We start from the raw sequence: 16,560 nt of genomic DNA, 5'->3' as shown, positions 1-16,560 counted from the left end.
TTGTACACGTATTGCATCGTGAGGGAACGACTATGACTGGGTAAACAGGAATAGGGAGAATGGGTGCGTGTGATTTGTTGAAGTTCGAATCAAAAATCAAGCTTCAACGAATGCGATAGTATTGCATTCACTCAACCAGCTATATGAGTTTTCAGACGGTATATACCTTCCAAGTATGCGATTCGTGTTCTGCCAGTGGTATTTCAGCTAAATTAAAAAGCAAAATCCACGTTGAAAAAAAAAAAAGTTTACGGTGACTCGAGCCGCTTCCGCGCAGAATCATGTTTCACGTAAGCGTAATCTTGGGGTCGATGCACGACGAGGGGTCTTCAATCATAAAAATAGTTTGATTACGATTATTGGCAACGCTAAAAATTTGAAAGCCAAGCAGTGAAGACAACGGTGTTCTTATAAATATTATATACATTTCATTTTACACTGTTTGAATACGCTGCCGTCGTTATGTTCTTGAATTATTGGCTAGCTTGTGGCGGACAGGGAAGTCTTGCAGGACCATAGGACCTACACTAAACCTGCCGCGCTGCGAAAAATGTTAGTCCAGTGCATACAAGCTTGTTCAAGGCGGACGGAGCGTTTCGTATCCGGCAAAGCGCATTCGGCCGCTGCCCGCGGCGTTTTTTTTTTTTTTTTTTTTTCGAGCAGCGAAATAATTTTTGGTCAAGCAGCAGGCCCCCTCTTCGGCGGGTTAGGCCGGTATAACGGAGGCGTCTCCTAATCCATTCTCCGTGTTGTCCCCTCGGGGAAGGGCGGTAAACAGGGGGGGGAGTGAAGGAAGGAAAGGAGGGCAGGGGAGGAGGAAACGCAGAAAAAGTGGAAAGCGCGAACTGTACGGCGGCCTTTAACAGGGGTATGAGCTTTACTACCAACTCTCGTCCCGACAAAACGTCGCTGTCCTTTCTTATTCCGCTTCAAGCTTGGAAGGCGCGGTAGCATGTTGCTACATAGGGAGGGTTGTGGGTCAGCCTTCAGCGTCGGGGGGGAAGGGGGGGGGAGGGGGGAAGGCATGACCCCTACGAAAAAACATAAGGGGGGCGGACGCCCCCCTCCTGCCCCCCCCCCCCCCCCCCCCCCCCCGGTTCCGGAGCCCCTGCCGAGAGGATCATAAACGCTTGGTAAAAGAGTCCCTCATTATTATTAGCCACGGAAATGCAGTAAATAGGCCCTCTTTTAATTTGGGTTTACGTTTCACACCTGCCCCTTTGTTTCGGGTGCGACGAATGTCGGCGGTTGTTCGCCTTTGTCCATGTTCGATCTTTCCCCAAATGGGTCACAATCCCGCAGCCCTTTCTTTTGTGATGTGTATCAGGACCTCACCGAGGTAGAATAAGAGATCTTCCCCCTCCCCCTTTTGTTTGAGTTAGAACAGTACCGGTGTGCTATTGGTCAATAGAGAGTTTTAGTAGATCGTTCCCATGACTCCGATAACGATACCCGATACTCCGCCACCGCCTCCCTTGTGCATGCATAGTATCGTTATCGGGGCTATCGGAGGTATCGGAACGATCTACTATAACTCTCTATTGTCCTTCCTCTCTTGTGCGTTCGGGAAAAAGAAGTTCATCCTATCCCTTTTCCTTCCTTTTGCTCTTCGGGGAACTTGTACCCTACAAAACCACGATATTCTTTCCAATAAATTTTAGCTGTGTTTGAAACTTTGTGTTATGTTGTCCTCCCCCCCCCCCCCCCCCCCGGGGAGGGGGGGGGAGGGGGTGAGTCTTGGGGTTTTGTATATATTATCTCAGAAATATATTCAAACTTTTTTAGAAAAACATATTCAAACTTTCTTTTTTTTTTTTTTTTCGGAAAATAACATTTTTTTTTTAGGGAGCGAAAATCACAAAGCCGCACGTTTTTGCGACTGGCGTGAAACCGTCCCTCTGGATATTTATAAAAGAAAAACTGTTGTCGCTTAGGTTTAATATTGGTTTCTGCAGAGACTGTCCATAAAATAAAAGGAAGTAAACATGTATTATCGATTACGAAGCAATTCAGAGCTTTATAGATCCGGATCTTAAAAGACTTTGGAATTCACAATTTTTAACATGATTTGGACGGGTTTGTTCAATACTCGCATAAATTGTCACTGAAACTGAAAACAATAACCTTTCTAAACAAAAAACAAAAAAAAAAACACTGAAATGTGGACAGGTTACCGATTTTGCAATAATTGAAAAATCAGTTTCAAATGAAGGTCATTTCAATTTTTTTTCTACTTTTCACAGATCAAGGCTCATAATCTGTCCTATCAGGCACTTAAAAAATGCTTTGCATTATTTTTTTTTTATTTTTTTTTTAATTTACAGTGGTGCAAAATATACAAAACTGCCGTAACGGGAGTAGAGAAAGATAGGACGTTGCCGATTTCAACCAAGGGCAAAAAACGGGTCGAAAAATGTAAGAAGTCTGTGAATAGAAGAAAGCACTGTGACAGGAGTTCGTGAAAAATAAAAATTTATACAAAAGATTGCAGGTGAGTTTGAAGCACATGTCAGCAATTGAAATACAAATTTCTCAGATCAGTGAATTTCGGAACGTGCCCTTCGTAGGGAGGCTGGGCTGCTGACGACCAGGTTTAAATAGTGATAAAAAAGAACAAATGTTTAAAGTGGTACAATAGAAACGAGTTTAATGGTGCGTGCATTAAATGTCGCGTGCATTCTTTCTGCCGGACGCTGACCTGAGTCGGTCACGGCGCTCTCCAGGAGTTTTCTTTTCCCGTTTTGCCTGTAGCGATCGCTGTTCGTTTATTCTCAGTGGCACCACAAGCTCACGACCTCGATTTGCTTTTCGCAGCCATAGGAAACTTTACTTTCAAAGATATATCTTTTCTGCGTCTACTGTTCCTGCTAAAACAGCTGCGGTTGCAAAGTGTCGGTATATATATATATATATTTTTTTTTTTTATTTTTTTTTTTTTTACTTATACAAAGTTTGGAAATTTACACTCACTAAGTAAACATTTTCAGCTGTGATTTGAAACTATGTTGTGTTTATCCCGCTCTTATTTATTTATTTTTTGTTTCTCCTGTTTCTGGCCTTTTTAGTGTGAGCTTCCACCAGCTCGCTTGCGCGTCAACTCTAATTTCAAGTGAAACAAGTTTGTAAGTTAGGGTAACACTATAGTTTTGGAATCCTATGCCAATTTTATTCCCATTTGGTGGGCCACGTACGAATTTTAAAATATATCCTCTCATACAAATAATCGACTAGTAAATTAAATGGCGATTGGGACGGATTTACTACGATTGGAACAACGAATTGGCAAATCACACGGCAGTTAGGAAATTTCAGCCATTCTTGGCTTCCGATTGGTCGCGTTCAGTAGCGGCTCCCTCAGCTCCGCATGGAGTAGCTCGAGTCAGAATTCGCAGAGTCTCTACTGACCGCAAAAAAAAAAAAAAAAAAGCGCGGCGTTTTAACTGCTCCCGAATAAACTGGAAGCAGACGACTTGATGTATTTGTATACACCCATGACATCGGCCTTCATCGGCGATTGAGGTTTTGTTAGCCGACGCAAGCGTCAGCGGTCGTCTCATATTTCGATACTCTGATTTAGCTACAGAAACAAAATCAAAAAATCATCTATATCATGTTCACTATGTTTAGTACTGACAAGATAGTCGATAATCGACGAGTTTCCGTGCAACGCCGATCAAAACAAGGAACCAGAACAACGTTTAGTTCGCTTCCTTTGACGACTGCCACCAGGAAAGATCTAGCTTCTCGCGTTCCGTCCACGTCACTCCGAATATTGTTTGTGCCCATGGGATTTCTTTTTTATGTTCTTACTGGTGTTTGATCATAATTGGGGCATTGAAATAGTTTCTGCTGCCGACCCTACCATTCTTTGACCCTCTCGCAGCAAAGGAATATAATGCCGGCACTACACACGAAATAAGAATGTATAGACACTCCGTCCCATATCTCAAATTACATCACTATGTGTTTACACAGCTGAAGTGCAGAGGTACGATGAGCAGGGGCTGAGAAAATATTAGTTTGAGTGCTTTTAAAAGACAGACGAAAGAAAGAAAAAAGAAAGAACCGCCAATCGGCAGCGCGTGCAAGCAGAGGCAGTGGTGACAGGAAGCGCCAGGTGTCTCTTTCGTACGGCCGGCATCCAGAGCACGCTCAGATGTATGCTGTTGCGCTCACGAACTCGCGAGACGTTGACGCACTGTCCCGAAGGTGTACTCTTTTTTACTCGTAGGATTGCAACGCTGGGGAATGTAGGCGTGTGATTTCAGAAAGCGCTTCCTGCCATTTCCGCGCGCGAGTGCTTCTGCAACCCAAACATTGTACACAGCTACGTTCTTGCGCCCGTGCCTTTGCCAGCCCTGTTCACAACTTATGCAACATCGAAAAAGAATAGTTCAAAATTGGCGGTCCCACTTTTTCATACCGCTTCAAAACCCCATCTCGCTGAGATCGCTTTGCAGCTGGACAAGTTGGGGCAGGGGGCCTCCAGTTGGGGATTATGCGGTACATTGTCCCCTCAACAATAGGGAGTTTTTGTAGATCGTTTTCGCCGTCCCGCAAGGCCCTCCGCAACCCGCTACGATAGCGGGAACTCCACAGTCAAGGCTATCGGCGCGCAGGCGCAGTAGCAACTTCTTCGTTGCGGAACGCTTAGCGGAGGGGGCAACGCGGTGTACGAAAACTCCCTAATGAACGTACGCGCGACGCGCCAGAGGGTGGACACGTGAAAGGAGCGGAGAAGGGAAGTCAAGGTCGCAAGCGACGGGAAAGGGGGTTTCGAAATCGGCGCGCAGGTTCCGCACATTTGCTCACGAGCCAGAGTTGCACGTTCATCTCCGTAGCGCCGTCTTTCCTGCACGGCATCTTGATCCCGCTCGTCACGTGACTGAATTCGGCGAATAGCGGCGCCGCGCGTTCGAGGCACGCGGCGCGCTCGAAAGCAGGGGAACGTACGCCGGGGAGCGTGCAACGTCTACTTTCCTGCACAACACTTGATCCGGCTCCTCACGTGATCGGATTCGCGGCGGCACGTGGAAAACAGACGCGCAACTCTGTCTCACGTAGGAACTCTAGCTCACTCGGACAGCCAACGCCGCCTGGTGGTTCAACTAATGTCTTGTCCAAGATGGCCGCCGTGGTACCGCACATGGAGTTATTATAATGTACGTTAGAGGTTCAAGTGGCGCTAGTGTGCTGGCGCAAATTGAACCAGACAGCAACTAGCCCAAAATTGACTTCCGGTAATGCATTTCTATGGGAAAAAGTGAGTGCATTTTCTCCCTGCACTCGATCATAAGAGCAAATATTCCGAATAATTCGTACGTTCTAGGTAGCTTGGAACATTTCTCAGTCAGGCCGATGAAATATTTGGTCAGTTACGGCGTCTATATTTCAAATTCATCGCATTAAAAACGGTGCTTTAACGGCTCCGTACGTGTATTTATGTGCACTGTCGGACACCGTTAGCGCGAACACGACGTCGGCGCCTTTCAGCATGAGGGATATACGTGCCAAACGAACGAAGGACATCTGGAAATTAAGGGAGACGGCAAGAACTACGCAGTAGCACTGGATCAGTAACTACCCGTGCATGTACGATCAAAATAAATTGAAGACCACGTAATAAATTTCGATTTTAAATAAGTACCGCTTTGTTCTTTCTGCTCAGTAAGATGTGCGAAGATGTTTGTTCTGCGTTGAAAACATCACTCGCACGCTCAAAATCTTTGAGAACAAGAGCCCGATAAAAGCTGCCCGGCAGAGAAAACAGTACAAAGAGACACCTTTCATAGCCCACGTAGTTTATTCTTTATTTGAATGTTTTTATCTGCTCATGCACGACGGGGTCATTTTCTTTAGTGACAGGACTGGCATATTATGAATATATAAGCGTCACCGGGATGCTGGCGAGCCTTGAACTCACTTTATGTACTTTTCGATTGTAATCTTGCTTTGAATCGTCGCTTGTTTTTACACACCTGCTGCGGAACAGATGTTTGGGACTGAAATGTAGCGAAATTAACCATCGTTCACTGATGAAAAAGAAAATGCGCTAACTAAAGCAATTACACTTTCACAATGTTAATCAAGGTACAATATCACTGACACCGGTTTGAGTGAAGTCTTCTACTAGTATAAGTTGTCTGGTTTTCTCAAAATTTACCCTTTGTATATTACACGGAAGTGGCCTATTAGACAGGGGCTGAGGGTTAGGAGCAATGTTATAGACGGGAAAGTGGTCTGCAACGTTTTCGGTGATAAGACCGACATCTCTTGATCCCGTATCTAAGTTTGACAAAGTATGGTCAATTGAAGAGGAGGAAGTATGCGGTCACTCGGGTTGGGTCGATGATATGATTATGAAAGCCGTATGAAGCTATAAGGTTTCGATATTCATTACCAGAGCAGTCAGCTGTGTTTATGTTAAAATCGCCACATATTATGGCAGAAAAGCGCTGGAGTACATCTTCCAGCTTTATCAAGAACGACTGTATTTGAGAGCCTGGCGGCCTGTAAATCACGCCCACTGTGTCTTTGGTTTCCAGTTCAATGAATAGCATCTCGTATTCGCCAGTTTTTTGTTTATATTTTTTCATCCCCTCCTTTATACATTGTTCCTTCTGATAGATAAAACGCCACGCCCCCACCTCTCGAATCAGCCGCCCTTGGCAATGATAACAATTTGTAGCTTGGCAGGTTCACAAACTCATCACCCTTCAACCATGTCTCTGACAATCCTATTATACCACATCGAAATTTCAGCCGAGTTAGCGAGGCCGTTAATGTGTCATAATTCCGTGAAGGAGGTTGAGAGTGTCGAATTGTGCGCCGTGCATTGAACCTAATATGATCCCAGTGACACACTTCAAAGTTGCTTACACCATCTTGGCAAGGTCATCTCGGGAGACACTATGCACGATGTGTGGCTTATCCCGCAGGTGGGTCGCGTCCACAATCATTCGCAAGGGTGCGCCAGAGGCACATTCACACAGAAAGGGCGAGGGACAAACCGCCGCCGTCGAGGAATGCGGGCTCACCTCGTATCCGGGAAGCCGCTACCATAGCTGTCCCCACGGCAAATCCCGGAGAAAAGCTCACCGGAGAAAAGCTCACCGGAGAAAAGCTCACCGGAGATAAGCTCACCGGAGAAAAGCTCACCGCGAAACCGGCGGATGCGGAGAAAAGCTAACCGGCCATTGAGCGTATGCGGAGAAAAGCTCACCGATCTTTTTTCTTCTATTTATGTGGAGGCTGTTGGATCATGTGTAACATATATTAATTTATTATTACTAAAATTCGTCAGCTTTGTAAAAAAAAAATCTCCTTTTTTGTAATATTTGCCAAGCTTATTGTGTATACTGCTCCCAAAATAATAATTGCGGGCGAGTGTTTTCTGTGGCTTACTCTCTATCTCTAGGCAACGAAAGCCCAACTGAAAACTTTATGAACTTGAAGAACAGGAAAAAGTTAGAAAACTTAATAATGTCTGCCGAATTCCTAAAAATCAAAACTGTAAATGCCGAAAATCCGAAAGTGCCTGTAATTCTTTTTGAAGCTTTTGTTAACTTTTGAAAACAGGATAAAGCAGTCAATAGGATATCGAGGCTTCTTTCTTCCACGGACATGCACGTTTTCTAGCCGTTCGTGCTGGTGTTTCCACCCGTTGCCTTTGCGTGATAGTGTCCTTCTTCGGTGAGCCACCCCAGACCTTCAGAGCCGCACACTCGCACCGTTGTTACTCGTGACCTATATAAGAAGTAGTCTTCTGTAAGGTAGCGAATAGGGCGAATGGGTAAACGTCATGCATGATGAAAATCGCTCAAATGACGACGACGGAATGAAGACAACAAACACGACAAGACGAAGCTGTTCGCAACTAAAGTTTTGTTAGTGAAATTAACAGAAAGAAAACAGCGTAGCGGACTCTGATTACATCAACAAACACCTACTTATTTATTAGGCAGTACACAATACTCGGAACTGAAACGATTCGCCACACCGCTATTCGTGTTAGCTCGCAAAGAGTAAACCTTTTTATCTGACAGAGCTACCGACGGCGCACTGTCAGCTGCCAATAAATTGTTGTCTTTTTTACCGGTGTACGATGTTTTGATTTTATACTTGCGGTTTCATTAATATACAAAATGGGTGATTACTAGTTTCTGAGGAATTAGTAAATATGCCCAATGAACTTCATGAATATTACAAAAACGAGGACACATGTTTAATGAAGTGACGAATGCGAATTGTGTTAAATTGCCACGTTTGATGCAGAATCCGCTCAATTAAAAAAATCGGTGAGCTTTTCTCTGCATCCACTCAAAGGCCGGTGAGCTTTTCTCCGCATCTGACGGTCTTGCGGTGAGCTTTTCTCCGGTGACCTTATCTCCAGTGAGCTTTTCTCCGCCGCCCCCCACGGCCGGCATGTGCTAGGCCTAGATAGGGAGACGTGGCTCCCACAACTGATACGAATATTTAAATCATTGTTGTCTGTTGTTTCTGTTTATGGGTTGCTTTTATCACATGGGGTTGGCATGATGGGAAAGAGTTTGCACGCATGTGTGCTGGATGGTTCGCCTTGATTAAATCAGTTGAACGTTAGCGCCAGTTCGTGTTGTATATGTCTCTTCTTCGTTGGTGTTTTTTGCGGCTTTAGTCCTCTATGATCACAATGACCGAACTAGCCCAACCCAACGTTTTAACTTGCCTTCTTCATTCGCTTCAAGGCCAAGCAGGCTACGAGCCCTGGTATTCACTGGTTCTCGTAGAGGAAGGTAACACTCAAAGGGTAAGCATCTTGAACAGGTAAATAGAGTAAAAAAATTCAAAAATGCCGGCGAACTGAATGCACAATGCAGGTGGGAAGTCACGCTGACTGGGTTTCCACAGCTCAGGCGGGTGGCAGAAATTTCTGACTGATAGGGGTCTCTCGGGATCCGGTCAAAATGGTCCCGGACAAAATGGTCCCAGCGTGGCATTATTTATTTTCTGTTTGCAGTTTTTTTTTTTTTTTTTTATTTTCTACTTTTGATGGATATTAAAAACTTACAAAATAGTTTGGGAAATACTCGTGAAACACAACGCTAACCCTTCTTTATTTTTTGAGTAAATTGCAGTCAAGGGGCCAATGTGCAATAAATCAATACATATATCCAATAAAAAACGGCACAAAAAAAAAAACGTGGAACAAGCACGAGGGATACAGAGACACATCGTTTGCATAGTCGAATAATAAACGGCTCTGCATCCCCCCTTGTAGGCCCTCATTTTTTTCCCCATACGAAAAAACTACTGAACGCCGTGGTTGCAGCTGCGGAAGCCACCACCGGAACATCACTAAATCCAGGTCTTGTCGTCACCGATTTCGAGACTCCTGCCATGAACTCTGCACGAGCTGTGTTCGGAGAAGACGTCGCCACAAGAGGATGCTATTTTCATTTTCGCCAAAGCACATATGGCGAAAAATTCAAGAGCTGTCTCTAGTGGTCCTTTATAAGGAGAACGACGTCTTTCGCCTGTTTGTTGGCATGATGAATGGACTGGCATTCCTCTCTTTTGACAACATCGCACGTGGCATTAAGTTTTTGCGGAATACAGCTCCTCCAGAAGGCAGGAGATTTGCTTGACACGAACTTCGACAGTAGCTATGTCATGGGTACATTTCGCAGAGTTCTCACATGGAATGGAACGGTGAGGCTCCGAAGATGTGCACCGAAATTTCCTCCGAGGATTTGGAACATGCACGTTGCAACGATGACCGGCGACCACAGGACTAACAACCTCGCGGAAGCCTGGAACAGGAACTTTTCAAGCACGGTTGGGCACTGCCATCCCACCATTTGGAGGGCGATCGACGCTCTGCAGTCTCAACAATCCTCTGTCACTACGGTTATGACATAGGAAATGGTCAGACATCCACCAAAGAAGAGGACAAAAAAAATCTACAAAGAGATGCATGGGAGAAGAGCGTCTTGGTTTAAGTCATGGGCGAAGAAAGAATAAAACAATTAAAACAGGGACAACACAACCACATCTTTCATCTTCTGTGAAAGATGCGGTTGTGTTGTCCCTGTCTTAATTGTTTTATTCTTTCTTCATCCATAAAGAGATACAGCAGCGGCTTGTAACTCTGTGCACACAGTACGTGCAAGCGCTCCGTCCCTTGAACGACTTTTTGAGGGGTGTGGGTCATATCAATACATTTTTGTATTAGGCCTTCACTTCAGCAGCGTCGACTTCTTATGTAATAAACACGCTCATACTTGCGAAATCAATTTTTGATTTCTTTAATATACAATGTTCAGTGAGAGTGATGCTGTTTCTGAAAAATAGAACACGGTGGTACGACAGGTTCATTTAAAGGAATACTTCAACGAAATTTGAAATATTCCCGTCGTGTTCAAAAATAGGTTGAATATGACCCACAATATCCGTAAATGACAATCGCACGTTTGTATTTTGAGCCTGGTGGCTGTAGTTTTCGTTATAAACGGCCCACTCTTGCAAGCGCTCGGAGAAGGCCCAGCGGAGACCACGTGACATCCAACGCAATCGTGACGTAGGTCGTCTCAGGACGAGCAAAGCTACGGCGAGGCTGACGTCGAGAGGATGGCCTAGTCGTTCCAGCCACCGAAGCGGCTGCTTTTGTACGAATTTTGAGTGACCGGTTAATCTTCTGTAATCTTCTAAGGGGACAATAGCGACTTCTGCGACACACAAAAGGCATTCTCGGGAAGAGGGGAGTTCCTCCTGCCCCTCTTCTCTAGTCGTGGCCGGAGGCGAGACAACCTCCGTCACTAGCTGTCAAGGTTCCTAGACGGGCATTACAAGCGAGGCGTCAGCGACATCCACCAGGTGCTCTTTGGTAATCGTTTAATTCGTTTTAATATTCCTTTTCGTGACTTTTTTTAACAAGATATTGGTATGTTCGATGTGATGCTGCTCCTTTGAACACATATAGACCAAAAAATGCGCGCCGAAATTTCGTTGTAGTATCCCTTTAAAGGGATACTTCAACGAAATTTGAAATATTCCCGTCGTGATCAAAAATAGGTTGAATATGATCCACAATATCCGTAAATGACAATCATACGTTTGTATTTTGATCCTGGTGGCTGTATTTTTCGTTATAAACGGCCCACTCTGGCAAGCGCTCGGAGAAGGCCCAGCTTAGAGCACGTCACATCCACCGCAATCGTGACGTAGGTCGTCTCAAGACGAGCAAAGCTACGGCGAGGCTGACGTCGAGAGGATGGCCTAGTCGTTCCAGCCACCGAAGCGGCTGCTTTTGTACGAGTTTTGAGTGACGGGTTAATCTTCTATAATCTTCTAGGGGGACAATAGCGACTTCTGCGACACACAAAAGGGATTCTCGGGAAGAGAGGAGTTCCTCCTTCCCCCCTTCTCTCCTCGTGGCCGAAGACGAGACAACCTCCGTCACTAGCTGTCAAGGTTCCTAGACGAGCACTACGAACGAGGCGTTAGCGACATCCACCAGGTGCTCTTTGCTAATCGTTTAATTCGTTTTAAAATTCGTTTTCGAGACTTTTTTAACAAGATATTGGTATGTTCCATGTGATACTGCTCTTTTGAACACATATAGACCAAAAAATGAGCGCCGAAATTTCGTTGTAGTATCCCTTTAAAAAAACCACGTCAAGAACGTGTATGATAATGATTTTCATTCCGAATATCGTTTTGAAGCTCGATAGCGCTAATTTGAAAACAGGTTATGGTGGTGGTGGTGGTGATGTTGTTTTAATAAAATAATCCAAAAAAAGAGGTGGGATGCAGGGTGATAGGTTAGTCTCCCAGGAGAAGGGACAGCTGTATCACTTTGCTGGGAAGTGGGGTGAAAGATGGACAGAGGTGAGGAAGGGAGGGGAGTAAGTATACATCATAGATGGGATGCGATTCTTCTTGATGATGACAAATAGTCAAGGACCGCTCGAAGAAACCCTTGTTCGCACTGCACGGGATCCCGTTGGAAATAAAACCTTGTTCGTATTCGGAGAAGGTATGGCGACTATGTTCACATTTTCAAGGAAGCTTTTACGACAGTCTGCAAGTAATGGGCACGTCCATAAAATATGGTCAAGGTCTTCCACCACGTTGCAGGCTTCACATAGCGGGGAAGAGGAGCGCTCAATGAGGTGGAGTCGTGCTTTTGTGTTGGCGCATCCGACTCGAAGTCGATGAAGAAGCGCCTGTTCTTTTCTCTTAAATATTTTCCTCGGAATGAGATGTGGAGGAGATCCTGCTGCTGTCTCAGGGTCGGGGTGTAGCATTCTAATGCTTCTTTGAATAAAAGAATTGGCCGAATTGTATGTATGCACAAAAAAGCTTGGTGAGCTGTCGGAGTGGGCAGCTGTGGCAAGAGCATCAGCGCCTTCGTTACCTTGCATGGATGCCGACGTGGGAAGGAATCCATTGTAAGTAAAAGGTGTTTCCATTTCTACCTGCGGCTTGTGCAAGTTCTTCAGTTGTTCGAGCAAGAGGGGAAGCATCCTCCAGGTTCATGAGTTGGCGTAATGCTCCTTTTGAATCCGTAAACACCACAACCGATCGGGGAGCTGGAGGGAGGGGTGTCTCGGTGATTGCTAGCCAGATAGCCATTAATTCAGCTGTTGTGGTGTCGAAGCAAGTGTCAAGCTGTCCCATGTTGCTGAGGCCAAGTTCCGGGACAGTGTACGCTGCTGTAGCTGTGTTGTTCTTAATGCTGCCATCAGTGTAAATATGTAACATTCTATCGTATTCTGCGTGTATTAGTTCTAGTGCAATTTTCCGGGATATCACCGCTGCTACCCGCCGACGTTGTGGTAGGTCACGAATCTCCTTGGCAACTTTGAAGAGTAACTCCTGATGCGGTGGCGGCAGAGGTGGGACGTTTTCCGGATAGTCGATTGAGTCACGGAAAGCTTTTGCGACTTGACCAAAGCGAGAATGGTGTCGGGATGCTAGTGTGTCGATGAATTTGTAAGTTAACTGGGCACGGTGAAGTCTAGTCATGTGTCGTAGAGCCCTCTCATGGGCCTGCAGCTCTAGTGGTGAATCCCCTGCTTCAATTAGTGTAGGTAGGCACTGCGAAGTTTTAGGGAAGCCCAAGCATATGCGTAAAGCTTTCCTGTGAAAGAGCTCGAGCTTCTTCCATTGCGCGTTTGATATTGTCAGAAGAGGGAGAGCGTAGAGGAAGCGGTTTACAATAAGTCCCCTATAAAGGCTCAGCATTGTATTTTGACTGCTTCCTCAGTCACGACCGGCGATGCGTTGAATTGCACCGAGAAGCTTTTCAGCCTCTGAACAGGTTATGGCGGTAGAAAGATATTGATTACACACGTGGAATATATCGGTATAAATCAATAAGCTTTGAGAAATAGACCTACATGGTATAAATAGAAGGGATTTAAAATTTGTTTCAAATGATTATAATTAAAATGTCGATATTATCCTTGAACGTGTTTCAAATAAAAGTACCAAACCATTTTGTCCAATTAAGAGCACTCAAAGTATTGATAAATTCACCTGGGACTATTTTGTCCGGGTTGGCACTTGGGACATTTTTGTCCGGGACCATTTTTTCCGGGACTATTTTGACCGGGACCATTTTGTCCCACACCCCCAGAACCCGCGAGGCTACCAAAACTCGCCAGGACGACGGTCGAAAAAGGCGTCATCGGCGGTTCCAGTTCACAGCCTCGACGATCCCAACGACCAGGACAGTGACGATGAACCCCCTACCTACAACATGTGGCAACTTAAAGCAGCTCATGTTCCTCCAAGTATTATAACTGCCATCATTCAAGGAAAGCCTGTTGACATGGAACTGGACATTAGGGCAGGCGTCTCCGTAATAGGAGAGAAACGTTTACGAGAAGCGTTACCGAATGTGAAGATTACCCCCTCCATTGTTTGGACACCGGTTCAAGGTTGGGCCGAGATCCTGGTAAAGTACAACATTCGAGAAGTTCTTCTTCCTCTGTTCGTCGTTGGCGGAACTTCCCCAACTCTGCTAGGACGAAACTTCTGGTGGAGTGTCCTCTCCTAATATTTTTAGCCTCCTCGCTTGCGCTGATCGAGTGAGAAGTGGCGAGAGTTCGAAATGCTGCGGGAAAGCCGTACCCACTACCAACGGAGCAATGCGTCGTCTGCTCGTGTTTCTCGTCAGAATAGAATATTCCTCCCCCAGTAATTCTTCTGGGTTGACGAAGTATCCTTTTGTGATACAAATTTAACAAGACCAAATTTGTGTAATGTACTTCAAAATCAAAAATCGTACTTTCCTCAAAAAAAAAAAAGAAAAAAAAAAAGATTGGACTAAAGTGCGAGTACCCGCACATATAATGTACTACGAGTAAAGTATAATTTTCCTAAACCTACTTGAAGTAGTACTTTAAGTACAGTGCACTTCGTAACACTGGTCACTGGTCCGCACCGTGTAAAATGTCAATTGTTTTAAACCTGTGTAGCATGTGGATTACAGTCCGCAAAATACGGTATACATAGCTTGCATGTGACGTCATTCGCGGCCATGCCCGTATTTTATGCACCGCGAGCGTTCGGTTCGCCCTGTTAGCAACGTTGCCTCTTAGTCATAGGTATTAGTTGCAGACCGCAGCAATTGTAGTTCGAAGAAACCAGTAAGTAGAAATAACCGATCAGTACCAACTGCCCAGCAATGGCGACACTCGCAACCCATGTGTGCAATTAAAAGCTCATTCAACATTTTTGTTTTAAGAAAAAAGAAAAGAATAGGAAGAAAACAGGCACCGGAGTAAAATATTTCGACTGCTTCCACCGAAGATGTATTCAGCGGACAGGAGACCCGAGTCTTACCCGAGCGCCCGAAGTGAGCAAAGCCGAGCCGCCGAGCGACCCGAGAAGAAGAGCGAGCGAGAGGTCCTGTTGCCTAGCAACCTGGGCGCCTGTTTTCTTGCTCTGCTGCCGTCTGGTCGTCTGCTCGATCGAGCGCATGGGCAGCATGGGTGCACGCGCAGACGGCGCGCAGGTGAGAGGCCGACGGAAGAGGGAGGGCATGTCGGCATGACGGTTTTTTTTTTCTTTGCTGTCAGTTTCTCTGAGCGCTGACGGGACGGCTCTGTGCCCTCGGGTTGGCCAGGCTGGCTGTCAAAATACAATGGAAACTGGTTGAAGTACCTTACGCTCCAGGCTTCGCAAAAATGGCGACCACTCTTTCACGCAGCTGGCTGCCGGTGCCGTCCGAATTAATCCGTTTGGCTGAATCTCGCTGGAAAATGCGTCCGAAAACTATTGAAGCGTGACAATTTAAACCCTGAGACACGGATAAATAAAATAACTGACAAGACGACACGAAATGTGTGCCCGTCCAGTTGCCAAAGAAGAACTCTGCACGAGAAAATAGGACGCGGGAATATTTCCATATATGTCGTCTGCTATGACTAAAGTTAAGGATTTCTTTTCTTTTGTGCTGTTAAATATTCGCGACCTTAGTGCTGTTCTCATCTCTAACATAGTGGTTAATTAGGCTAATTGGCTCACGGTAAAAGAAAAAAAAGATGATAATAAGAGCGCCGAAAACAGCAGGGATGGAGACTAGGAAGACAACACAAGGCACATTGTCTTCGTCTTGGTCTTTGTTGTTTTGGCCGCTGATGTGGTTACATCAGCTCTAGCTATCAGGTCACGCTGATGTGGTTACACGCCACTGTGACACGCTAAAGCCCCTTGATACGTTTGTGTTTGCAAGTTTTTGAAAAAAAAAAAAAAGAAAAAACGCCAAGCAGGAAATTGTGTTAATAATGGTCGTTCGATCTGTGTTAACGCTGGCTATGATCCTGAAAATCCTCCAAGAGCTATTACACCCCTACATTCACAACGTTCTGAGAGATAATCTCAAGCAACGAGCGCTGAATTTTATCTTGTCCTGCAACTACCCTGGTCACAAGCGACCCCAACAAAATCCCGTTTGATGGATCGTTCGGAAATCTGCTGTGTGTTCCGCAGGGGGGGGGGGGGGGGGGGGGGAGTGTTGAGATACGGGAAAAGGGGGCAAATGTCCATGCGCACAATTATTCACCCTAATAAAGGAATTATTATTATTATTATTTTTTTTAATTTTAAATAATACAAATGGACATTTTTCGGAAACCGCCCTTTCCAGGTGTTTAGACAAGAAACGTTCGAAAGCCTGTCATTGTCGCTCGTGAGTTCATGGAAAGCGAACATGGGGAATTACGATTTCGAGAAAGGCAAATTCATGTCTTAGAACAAAAAAAAAAAAAAAAGGAAAAGTCTGGCTGTGTTAAAGAACACAAAGGAAATGGGAACACGTTAACATATCAGAACCGTGGGTCTTTGTGTGTATAAAATGAATGCATTTGCAGCTCAGCCCTCGTCACAGGGTGTTCACGCAGTGCCGTCAAGCTCTAAGAAGGAGAAGCGGGCTGCACGAGCATAAAACAGTCACGTGCGAGCATCTCAACGAAGTTGATCTTCGATACGCGCGAGCCTTGAAGAGCGCGAGAACGCTGGGCCCATGTCAGCAGCGCAGCGCAGTGAACGACGCAGCCATGCCCATTTCCC

The sequence above is a fragment of the Ixodes scapularis genome, unplaced genomic scaffold (genome assembly GCF_016920785.2).
Source record: "Ixodes scapularis isolate PalLabHiFi unplaced genomic scaffold, ASM1692078v2 PGA_scaffold11__112_contigs__length_91849675, whole genome shotgun sequence".
Classification (NCBI taxonomy): Eukaryota; Metazoa; Arthropoda; class Arachnida; order Ixodida; family Ixodidae; genus Ixodes; species Ixodes scapularis.
Note: the sequence above shows the minus strand (reverse complement) of the source record.